Below are 13,472 nucleotides of genomic sequence, written 5' to 3'. Positions count from 1 at the left end.
GGGGGGGGGGTGGAGGGGGAGGGGAAGGAAGAGAGAAATTCATCGATTAGCGGAGTACGAGAAGAACCGCATACGAACGACGATTCAAACTTGATGAGGGGAAGGACACAGTGATCTCTTAGTGATTTATATAGCCCACACGCAAGACTATTTAACAAATTTCTTTGTAATCCAATGAGACTCAGGCTGGTACCAAAGGACGCTAATAATTACTTTTACCTTTTTTAGTCTGATCTTTTGTAATTTACACGTAGGGAGCGGTTGTCGCACGAACGAGTCGATCTCGTTTCTCGTCGTAACGTTGTCGCCCGCGAGGTAGTGCGGCTATCAATCGTGATTTCCATCAGCGCCGGGTGTACCCTCAACAGTAGCAGCGCGATGATTATTATCGCACTTCCGAGTAAACGATAGATACTTGGAAAATAGGCAAATAGCATGAAGTACTCGAGATCGAAATCCACCGAGGGTAAAAAATCCGCACGGTTTGTTTCGGAAGGCGCATCTGAAGTTTGTCGAATCGACACTTAATACGTGTGTCTTGAAATTAAAATCTATGAAAGAATAACGAGTGCAAACATTGGTATCTTCCACTGAAATATATCTTGGTAGGGAGGAGGGAGAGAGAGATTTCCTTTTACTGCGGGATTTCACCGTAATAATCCAGATTTTCAAAGAATCGCTGTCATTAGAGAAAACGAGTATTTTGAGTGCGTCGTTAATCCGATACAGCCGAATTTTGATAAGAACAATGGGACTATGTGTTAAAAACGTGTTATTGCGATGTATATTGGATGCAATTCCGAAAATCAACCAGGAGATCGCGCTGCACATGTCGTACAGATTGCGGACCCGAAGGGGCTTCGATTAGGGGTGTTTCATAGTCGTACAGATTAACCGATCCACTGCCAGACTAATCCTAAACGGTCGGGCGTGTCCAACCGGCCAACGAGTTTCATACAAACTTTGATATGACGAAACGTGTAATTAAATTCGTCCCGCTTGCTCGTAGGGACAAATCCGGTCGCGTGTACAGGAAACGATAAATTACCGTGTAGTACGTCGCGTTTCTAGTCCGATGATAATCACTTTTCGTATTAACAACGCTTCAGGAAGGCTCCACGCGCTGCGGCACGCGCACGTTTTAACAATCTCGAGATGTAGTAATAAACGAACGCACGCACGGTAGAGTAATAGTGAGCCCTCGAACTATGTATTCTATATTTCAGCGGGAAGAAAGAACGATGCACGTTGGAGTCTTCGGCTAAACCGTACAATGTAAATACATATATATTACGAATGTACCACGTACGAATATGCGAAATATGTGTAAAAACCAAGAAAAATCGAGCGATTTTGGAGTTCTTAGTACGAAATAATTCCGTATAGACATATTTCCCGGTGCTCAAGCTACCCGAAAAGATAGCGATGAATAAGATATGCGCTTGAAATATTTGGAGAAATTACCGCTACGAATTTATTTCCGCATTAAATTATTTTAATTTTACTTTCATATTTTATATCTTAAAAGACATTTTGCGATTGTGATACGGGAAATGTATATTATCGTTCGCTTTTATCCGATCGGTCGAATTAGTTCTCGGCTCTAGAACGCTCTACAACAATTCCGGAACGGTCTTTTTCGACCGAAATTGTTGTTCAGCTTCACTTAGCACGACACGATGTAGAATACTCCTTGAGCGAGTCGTCTCGTTTAGACTCCACCGTGCACGAACGACTACGTACCGTAGACGCCACCGCACGTATTATAATGCACTATCGTCACTACTGCCGCTGGACATTCGCATTGTCACGGCTAAAGAATCAGGCGCGCGCAAGCCTTTTATTTTTGTAATTGCTGCAGAGCATTGCAGAGACGTCGGGTGAAAAAAGCGGTTCAGAGGAGGGGGGATTCGAGCGGAAGATGCGAACAATTCATTGACTCGGCTCGCGTACGTTACGCGTTAACCGCGTCGCTCTTTTCTACATCAAACGCCATCGCTCCATCCACGGATCCTCCTCTACGATCCGCTATCATGTTTTCGATCGCAATCGCACAGAGAAAAAAAGTTTGCTTGAATTAACGTAATAATGAACGAACCAAAAATGTTTCAGTTGAGAGAGATAGATGCTTCATATAAATCAGATTCGATTCCTTTGACCAAGAATCCTTTGTTTTCTTGGACTAAAACATGACCGGTTCGTTCATCACCGCGTTAATTCAACCGATCCTTTTTTCTAAGTGCATATTTTAAAAAGCGAAAACCATTGTCACTACACTGGCTGCACTAACGGAGCCGGTGTTACTGCCGTTAATAACATAACGAGGGTCGCTGCATCATGGGAAATTCAAGAGCCGAAATTCACGATACTAACCGTAAACCTCCGGTGTGCAATCTCGTCCCCTCCCCTCATGCTCCAAATCCTCGTTTCGGCGAATGCCGGCTTTATCGCGGACAAAGGCCCGGCCGGCTGACTCTAGCGCGCAAATGATGCAAATTATATTTTCACTTGTTATTCGCTATACTATTATCGCAATCGAGCTCAGGACCGTCATTATATTACGCACTGATATCAATGATCTTCGACCGATGTAACACGAATCGATTGGTAGTCGCACGGTAAAGACGACTCGCGGGCCGCTTCGATTTTCGGTAAGCCGACGTTAACTTGCTCCTCGAGGTGCTACTTTATCCCACCATAGAAAAAAACATTATAATCATATTTGTCTGTAGTACGATTCTTTCGCAATGCGAACGTAATTACAGGTATTATTGTAATTCTGTATTATATAACTGTGTACTGTAATTTCTTTTGTAGTCTATGAAATGCACACGATTCTGTGTGAAATGATTGAAATGATTTTATTTGTTACATCAGTATAGTCTAATGCGAAAGATAAAGCATTTTCGACAAATCATAGTGTTAGACAAATTAGATAAAAGTAATGTTGATACAGAGACACTAATACTTTTTTTGTTCTTATGGTGGAATGAAATAACGCCCGAAGATGTGAAATGATCAAGTTTTTGAACATGTAGTTCCGAAAAAGTCTACTAGTCGATTTTCGTGAAATTAATTATCCATTAATTAAATAACAAAATTTTTCCAAACACTTCCGAATAAATATATTTAAAAGTGTGCACATGGAATTTTCAAATGTTTACTGAAATTGAAACTTGGTTTGAGATCGTTCCGTAACCATGTCTAAATTTTTGAAAAGAATTAATCCGTTTCAACATTATCCCAGTAATTTTTATTTGTACGAAAAATCTGTTTACGTGTACATTTGAAGAAAACATTTGCAACATGTTTGACAGTTTCATGAGAATCGCGAGATGCATTTCGGAATTACAGCTGTTTTGAATAAGGGAGACCGGGTCTGAAAGTTATAAAACTTATATCTCACATAATAAATAAAAGAAAACATTCTTCTTTATAATATAGTTTGCTTGTATCATGTTAGTCGGATATACGAAATGGCTTACAGTCAAAGCGTATTGCATATGGTATTTACAAGCATTTTTTTTCTTTAATTGGATGCGTGAGTAAATTTTTTCTCGTCTCTATTAACGTTCTGTTGGTTTCAGGATTACCAATCGCAATTTCTCTTTATTTGTAAGAAATATTATACCTTTTGCTCATTTTTCCAGTACTTAATTCATAGTTACTACAACATTATTTATAAATATAATCTCTTTGATGGAAAATGAACATTTGGGGTGAATTGATTCAAATCCAGTAAGACTGGTTGTCCACGTTTAAATAAACAATTTTTTCAACATAAAAGGCATGTGACAATTAATCTAGAATATGGAATAAGATGTTACATTTGCGCGACCTTGTTTACGATTAAATAACTTCTTTGCGGATAAATACATATAAGATTAAATAATTGTTTTCTTTTACGTAAAGCGTGTGGTTGCATTATAATGTACACGATATTATGAAATATTGCAGACAACTATTTGTTTTAATCAATATGTAAAAAGTGTGACGACCAGATCCGGTCTCCCCTACAATGTGAAATAGACCAAGACGAGATTGGGACATGCACGCGCGCGCGAGAGAGAGAGAGAGAGAGAGAGAGAGAGTTTGTGCTGAAATGTACAGAGGCACACGTTAGCACATCGTATAAATACCGCTATCTCTTATACATACCCCACGTGTAAGAAAGTAAACGATAATTGGCAAGCCGTGTAAATAGAACCGGGGAAATTCTACCCGTGTGTAGCATAGTTGTATCATAGCGATATCGTTACCGAAACCTTTTCCCGTGCGTGCGTGCAAAGACGAAAAAATTGAAATTTAATATATATACATAAAAACTATATATATATAAAGAGAGAGAGAGAGAGAGAGAGAATGTATGTGTGTAGTGTGTGTACGCGCATGCGAATGTGTGCAAAAGAGAAAGAGAGAACAAGAGAGAGAAAAAGGGAGTAAGAGAGAAAAAGAGAAAGAAAAAGACGAGGAGATATAAATAGGATAATATAATTTTTAAATTATTTGTAACGGCGGGCGCACACGCATCGCGACTACAGCAATGTGACGAAATGCGACGGAAAGGAGAAAAAGACGGAGAACCGACTAGATCTTTCCTTTTTCGGAGCGAGAAGATGAAAGGACGACGCGTCGGGGGCATCGTATGCAAAGGAAGAATCTTATGATCATGGTTCCTCTTAAGCGTCGGGAGTTTCCCCTCTTGCTCCCCGAAATAGTGCACGCTCTTTTTCTAGACGCGCCTAGAGCGAATACCTCAACACAAAGAAATAATCACCCTGTTGTAAATATAATTTTATATACGCGAGGCTGCGACCAGAGTGGTTTGCGCGATCGACGCAGCGGGGCTGGTTTAAAACCGTCGTATAGTTAAAGCTTCGGGGCCCAAAACGATAGCACTGTCGCTGAAAGCAAAAAACTTAACTCTCGTTCCATGAACGTGAAAAAACATCTAACACACTATGAAATTAAGTAAATTACTTCAGTAAGATATAAAGCCCATCCATACGATTACGCCGCATCAGATTGTTCATCTTGCTGACGTTAACATTCTCGTCACCGGTAACTTGTGGCCAAATGAGAATATATTTATGAGAGAGAGAGAGAGAGAGAGAGAGAGAGAGAAATTGGGAAGAGCAGAAAACGAATCTGGATTTCCAGAAGTCTCATGTAAAACGAAGGCATCGTAAAATCTTTCTTGTTTTCCAAAAATCGAAATGAGACCGGCCCCGTAGTATAGTTTCGAAACGATATCCCACGAATATTAATTCGCGAATTGAAATTGCGCGATGCGACGACTGCTTGTGTTTTTCTATGGAAAATCCGAATTACCCAAGTTTACATTGCACGGTAGGGACTTGTTGATCGCACAACACTAGCGGTGAAGTTATACCAACGTGACATTCTCGCAAGTCATGCTCTCGATTGCGGATTTTTCACGCCGATCCTGCTAAATGCAACAATAATATTCGAAATAGCACGATGCAGTTTTCGAACTCTTCGTTATCGTTGTATTTCGCATCTAATTGCACGGCTATTATTCTCGTCGGTCTAATAAAGAGAGCTCGTGAGATGATAATTACCGATTTTAATATTATTTGCGTGAATAAACTTTGATATGAACTTTTGTTGAGCAGAAAGAGAAAGTGCGTTTCTTAAGCAACGTTGAGAAAATTGAAGTTAAAACATTCTAGAGGAGTAACTAATATGTGTGAGTTTAGCGAAACGCTATATTAAAGATCGCACAGCTCGACAGCGTGCCTGAATCGTAAGCGTGAGATCGCTGCTTCGAGTTGCAATGAATGAGTTTTCTTTTTTTAATCAGAATGCAATTTTCATATAAAAAATTGTAAATTACATGGGTTTATACAATTTTATATTCTATTAAATTCTATCAAATCCTATTAAATTTCTATTTATTTTCTTTTAAAAATGTTCATTTTTCCTTTTTTACGTTGTCTTGAAAATCCATTTTTGGAATTGTTGTCTATTAAAAATAAAGTTATTAAAAAATGTTTATATTTGGGAATATAAGAATATTTTGAATAATTTGACTTTTTAAATAATTAGATTTATTTTAAAACAGTGAAAAATAAATTGTAAAAAATATAAACTATTATTTTCAAAAATAGAAAATATATACAATATCGTATCATTTGAAAACTTTCTGAAATCAATTTCTTAAAAATGATTTGGGGCAACTTAAGTAATATATTACTAATAATCTTCTTCTAATATTCCTATAACAATTTGTTATATCCTCGCGAAATAGATGAATGTAAAACATTAGTTTTTGTACGATGCGCAAGACATCGTTTATTATTTCCTTCCTACAACGAATTTCATTTTGTCTCATGTATATGTACTGGTTCTTCTGCTTCTAAAAATTAATAAAACATTTTTTATATATTTGTGTTTTTTATGTCAATTATCCGAATTTGTTAATTTTCAGGAATTTGTTAATTTTCAAGAAATGTTTAAATAATTTTATTTTTAATAAATAACAATTTCAAAAGCGAATTTTCAAGAAAACCATTCACTGAAACTCAAACCAAGGATCTCGCACTTATGAATCAGAAGCGTTACCGCCGAGCTACATGGTCATTGTTAACGTTTCGCTAAACTTATACAGTACTCGAGGTTTTTCAACTTCGATTTTCTAGAAAACACTTGAGAAGTGCGCTTTTTCCTTTTGTTCAATAAATGTTTATATCAAAGTTTACCCATACAAACAATATTATTTAAATCGGTAGATATACCGCCTCGTGATCTCTCTTTGTAAGAATAATCCAAATGCCAACGTTCTATAAGTGTGCTGCTAATTTCTATTACGTTTCTATTACGAATAATTATCTTCTCGGAACGCATTGTCGATTACTTGTCCAATTGCGCAGAAGATAAATTTGCTAGATAAGTTAAATCAGTCACAGAAACGTGAGATAATCAAGTAATCTCATAGTCATTCGATCCTTGAAGTAATAAAAAGCTACTTCTTTTGTCAATAACTCCCCGATTTTCTTTTCATAAACTGGCAGCTATTTACCAATAAAGTATTATTTAATTAATTCATATTCATTTATTAAAAATTTATTTACGTTTTTCAAAGTTATTTTAACATTAACATAAATTAAAGTGAATTTTCAAATAAATATTAACTTTGATATGAAATAATCAAATTGACTAAAACCAAATGTTTCTATTACGAATAATTTAAGTTAAAGTAATTAATTTCATGTGTTAATATTTCATACGTTAAACACGAGAAATGTGTTCTTCAGAATTATGTTGAAACATAATAATGTAACATTTATTTTATTTATATCACACAGATAAATATATTCCAGCAACATTTTTTATAAGTTACTTTAACTACTCTTCCGCATATTTTGAACTATTTTTTATGTTATTCTAACATCGTACTTTAAGTTGAAACAACACAAATAAATGTAAAACAAACGTGTTTGTGTCAAATAATTAATATTTTCAATATATTAATTAAATAACACACGACGAATATTTTTATTTTATTTTAACACAAAATTGAGGACACTTTCTGGGACGTACGAAAGATGTTAAAAAATAACATTTTATTTTTTACTGTATATATCTACATTTAAAACTCATAGGACTCGAAAATAAAACTTTCATTCGGAACCGAGGAATTTTGTTAATTCTATAATAAATTGATTAGATTTCTTATATTTTCTTAAATTAATTGAATGGAACTTTTCCGTCAAGCGTTTCGCCGAAAAGCACATTCGCGCTGAAAATGAAACAAAAATATCAATTCTGGCTACATATACGAAAAGAAGATGAGAGCAGTTATAATTGCCGCAGATTGATTTTCTTGTTAAATAGATAATACAAAAGTTCAAGAATATATGTGATATTTCCAAAACGCCACATTCACTCTAGATCCGCACTCGTTTATTCTGGTATCTGTTAATTGGATTCCTCTCCACGTAACGGCGATTATCCGTGAGAGCATGACTGGCTGGAGCGCGGGGAAGAAGACTGAAGGAATAAAGGTGTACTTATCACGCACGATCAAAAATAAACACTGCATACAATCAAAGCGCGCACGACTCGAGTCGCCGCGAAAGTGTAAAACGGCTCGGAGATTAAGAAAGTTCGGAACAGAGGGAGGGAGAGAAAGAAAGAGAGAGAGAGAGAGGAGGAAAGGAAGGGAGAGAGAGAGAGATGTATATACTAGAGAAAGTGACCAAAAGAGGCAGGCTCACGCGCTTTTGTATTTCATCACGTCCAAGTTGGTTAAGCGATATTTATTTTTTGTTTTTATTTTTTTCTTGTGTACAGCCTGTATGATATATACGTCAGAAGTCTAAGTTATTATTTTTATTTAAAGAGATGGGAGAAGTCTCAATCGAGCACATCGTTCTTTGTTGCAAAGATCGCAATTGATTGTTGCGTATCGAGTATATAGTAATGAGAGAGTAAACGATGCGTGCGTATAAGTGAGCCATGCATGATCTGCAAGTAGCGTGCCAATGTATCGAAAAGACAATAATGTTACAGACAAGTCAAATTTCTGAAATATGGCTTAAACGCGCCCAAAAGACACCCTATTTTTTCTTTTTAGATATCTTTCAGACGTCTTTAAGAGGTTTTTCAGAAGTTTGTGCTATATCTGGGATAAGGCAGGTGCATTTACGGGCGATTGTTTCCTATCAAACGCTCGATTTAAATACTCGTATGTAAATTTGTTGCGTGAAATATTTCGAACAGACGTGGTTATTTACTTGGAACTAAAAGATAAAAATTGCCTATCGCAAAATATGCAACATATAACATTTGTTTGCAACTTGTGATATAAAATCGAACGTATCTGAAGATCTTAAGTCGAGCTTCAACTTGCAGCGACAACTTGCTGGCTCATGTATGGACACTTGATGTACTTACGTGTCGAGGCATTTAATTTGTGAGCTTTTCGTTATTCCGCGTATGCAGCACACGTGCAAGTATAGCTTCTACGGAACGAGAATATAAAGGGAAATATTGAAAAATGAAGGGAAGAAGAAGGAAGGAAAGGAAAGAAAGGGAGGAAGGGAGGGAGGGAGGAAGAGAGAGAGAGAGAGAGAGAGAGAGAGAGGGAGAGGAAAATAAAAGAAGAATATGTACGAACGGAAGCTAGAGATAGAGAACGTTTTCTTACCTTTTAACCGCGAACACGTATCGCGAGATTATTATTTATTGTTGCGTTCCAAGGGGCACCGGAGGGTTCCCGTTCTTGTTGCTCCTACAGCAGCCACACTTTGGTGCCGCTGACCCTTAGCGGCGGTTTTAGCGCTATAGGCAGAACAGAAAACACAATAAAATATAGGCACTAGAGTACCTCGAAAGGAGATAACAAGTAGCATCTCTTGAAAGTTAGCTCGCACGGGCGTCCCGCTCTTCTGTCGCACCGTGTTCCGTCCCGGGAATTTTGAGAACTGCCGACGATCGACGTTCCAGTCCATATTCCAGCCACACGTTTAGCATGTTTACCACGCGATTTTGATCCCATTGTCGGGACAAGACGTGCGATCTTCAGTTTAGAAAAGTAAGTCCGAATCTACAATACTTGTGTACAATTGCGGGCAGGAAGGTTGTCGCATTCCCTGAGTACAACGATATTGGAAATTTCGAATTTGCTGTACTATTTCTGAATGTTCGTACGTCGTGACTGTTGATTATTCTATGAGCCGCAAAGATGTTCCAAAAAATAGCAGTAATGACGCACGAATATTAAAAAATAATGCGGTTAATTCGAAATTTCCAATATCACAATGTTTGCACGGAAAAAAAAATGTGGCTGTATTAACCGGAAAGAGAACGATTAAATGCGTTCTAGTTGAAGAAAACAGAATTTCTGGCTTTTATGACCCAAATGTGATCTTTATAACCATAAATTCTGTTTCCTTCAATCAAAATACATCTGGTTCCTCTTTTTCTGATTTAATACAACCAAACTTTTTTCCGTGTAGGAAATATGATAACATTTCTGTCCGTGACTGTAGTAAGCCTTTAGCTTTTTCCTCCAAGTGCTAAACTGTAATGTAATTTTTAGTAAAAAATGTTTTCAGTGCTACTAGACGTCGTAATTCCTAAAACTTAAACGTTACTACGACTTTTGGTAGCACGATAGAAACGCTGTTTGTCATTGAAATTACGTTATATTTTATTGCATGAAACAAACGGCTAAATGCTTAGCTACACTTATTGTAGATCCAGCCCGAAACGTGCTTCTAAGGGTGTGTTCGAAGAGACTATTAGGACTACTAATGCCGTTTGTGGAGCCAATAACGCGAAACCGATAGCAAGCTCCATGAACGGCATTAGCGCAGCGTCAGCATTATACTTTCTACACACAGAACGCGGAAATACTTGCAGCATGAAGCGACGCGGCAGCCAATAAACTTTAGTTCTTGGAGAAACGGCACATTGATTGACTATCGTGTCGCTTCTTATAGCGCGGTAAGCGGTTTCCGTGTTCTGTGTGTAGGAGTCTTTACTGCGTAAAGATACCGTCGTTTTACGTCTTCTTGTATTCTTCAAGTTAGGTCAAACGTCGTGATTTAAACTCGCCTTCAATTTCAATATACCGAAACTTTATTTCCACGCGATTATCCATTACATACGGGAATAATAGTATAAAATAATGGATACGATATATCCATACATACGATACATACGATACACTCGTATTGTATAACATATAGTAATATGCATATTTTGGCTGTTCACAGAGCTTGCAAACGCTAATGTTACCATTACATCACCTTCCGAAGGAATAGCGTTTGTTGCGCGCAGTTACGACGTAACACACTACCACTAACGTCGTGATTGTGTTTATTAGCATTATCCTCCAGCTTCGCGAATAACCTTTAGCTTAAATAGCGCTAATAGCGTCTCTCCGAACGCACCCTAAATAACCGTACTTAATGCTAAATATAATGCTAAGGACCCAGGGAAAAAAAGTTATATATGAAATCTGCCTATATATGACCATATATAATCATATATGTCCACGACGAAAAAATATTGTTTACAAATTATATACAAATATAATCGAAATAAATGCTTCTGGTCTACTTATATTTCTGACATGACGTTGACATTTATTAGATGCTTGAATTAATTCTCGCTGTTTTTGCTACAAAAACTCATGTTTATTTCAAAAGAACGACACATTATATCTTATTTATAGTATTATCCTTCGAACTTTTTCGGTCGACCAGGGCGTTCTTTGTCGTTCACGTGAAAATCGTTGTCTTTGAATCGTCTAAACCAATTTCTGCAAGCTGTTTCAGATAGAGCATGCTCCCCATAAGCCTCCACTGGCAAACGATGACTTTCAGCAGCAGATTTCTTGAGATGAAAACAGAAAAATAATGCTTTCCGCAAATGCTCTTTCTTTTATACGAAACCTTCAATGCAATCAAAAATGGTGTTCTTGGCACCACGATCTAACGTCACACACTGATCATTAAAGCCTACAGTACTTTCATATACATCAACAGTCACTTTCGTCCATGTTGAAATAGCACAACTATTGATCTTGATTAGTCAACAGCGAAAATTAATTCAAACACCTAATAATTAAATGATATTGTATCATATTTTTCGTATAGACATGTACCTAGCAAACAAAATTACAGTCACACAACTATTAGTTGTAATTTCCTATTCAATAACGTGTATATTATATAATAGTTACATTGTTGAGTAGGAAATTATAACTAACATTTATATGACTTCATGTTTGCTGGGATATAATCATATATGTAATCACATATGTAGGCAAAATTCATATATGATTTTATATAATTATATGTAATTATATATGATCATTTTTATCCCCGGGGAGACAATAGAAATATATCAGACAAATGATATTCGGAATCAGTTGTATCGCAATTAGCGTTAAATGTACGGTGATAAGTTGCACTTCGTACTGAGGATCGTCCTAACTAAATCGAAGGCTAAACGTGGGAAAGGGCGGTTTAAATGCTGGCTTTTATCTTGTCTAATTTACATAATCCGATGCGAATTAGAGCGGCTTTTATTCCGATCTGACTTCGCAGACGATTCAATTTGAATTATTAGTCCCTCTTAGAGAGGGTCAGTCTAAAGCGAACGATGGAATTAAAGGATCGATCGTCGGCCACCGACGAGGAATGTTCTCATGGATGCTCCTCACGAAAGGTCGACTGGGATCAGCGTCGACGGAAGAGAAGAACGCCAGCTCGCAGAACAGGGTAACTAGCTCTAACATCTATCTCTTACATCAGCTAAGGAACAAGAAGCTCTGTCACACTCGTTCACGTCACGGCATCACGTTACCACGGTCTGCATTTTTAATCACGAATGTCGACCGAGGTCAATCTCGAGACACTATCACATACCTTCGTACTAATAAACGATTTACTATTGGATTTCACTGGGATGTCTATTGTTATTTCTACCTGATCATATTGCGCTTATATTCCTCGCGAGAAATCTATCGGATTGTTTGATAAGTTCGTGCAAGTTTCTGCGAAAAGATTTAACATTGTTTATAGTTGGGTATAATTTTATTCAATAATGTATCGACCGTTCTCTGATAATAAAAAGTCATCTAGAAAAATTCAAAATTGAGCTGTGTCTGACTGTGAGTATACTGACTTTGAGTTTTTCGTAAAAATCTTCACGAACTTACCGAACAATTCAATATAAATTTGAAAAAGATATTATCCAATTGTCGGTTACTCCAAATTTCAAAATATCTATTCTACTACATTATATAGCTGTTCCCTATTTTCACGACACAACACAAAGCGCAGAATTATTACTCCGTTTTAATGAATTGATTGATTTTGGATTTGGAATACTATTGGGTCTATGCATAATTCCCTAGCGAAGTTCCGACAGGATGTCGTTCGCAATTGTTTTTCCGCTCGCGCATGTGTCAAACGTATGAAGTGCCGTGCATTAAGTGAAAGCCGAAATTTGTGCTGACATTTTAAGAAAGTATTCATCTACAGATTAAACAAATCTCATACATAACTGCTTGCTGAAACCTTCCGAGGCACGCACAGTAGTAGATAATTTTATCTGACAGCGTGCGTGTTTTCCCACTCCCATGTACGTTACCTGAAAATATGCTCAAAGATCTATTCAGGCGTAGAGTCGATATATAAAAAATGTTTACGAAGTAGGAATCAGAGAAACGTTGTCGTAGTCACTTACCTAACAATTCCTACATTTTCCTTCCCTTTCGCATCATAGCTGACACACGGTTGACTGGCCAAAATTCAAAACGCACGCTACAAACGGCCAATCACCAACGATGCACCATTACTGTCACGCGGTTGTTTAACCAAACTACTCAAATACTAAGGTATACCAAAGAATTTGAAACGCAAAACGTTTCACTGATTAATAATTCTGATTTTTTGCATGAATGATTTATGCACAAATGTATATTGATTTTT

Source organism: Dinoponera quadriceps, unplaced genomic scaffold (assembly GCF_001313825.1).
Source record: "Dinoponera quadriceps isolate SergipeBrazil2010 unplaced genomic scaffold, ASM131382v1 scaffold163, whole genome shotgun sequence".
NCBI classification, from domain to species: Eukaryota; Metazoa; Arthropoda; class Insecta; order Hymenoptera; family Formicidae; genus Dinoponera; species Dinoponera quadriceps.
Note: the sequence above shows the minus strand (reverse complement) of the source record.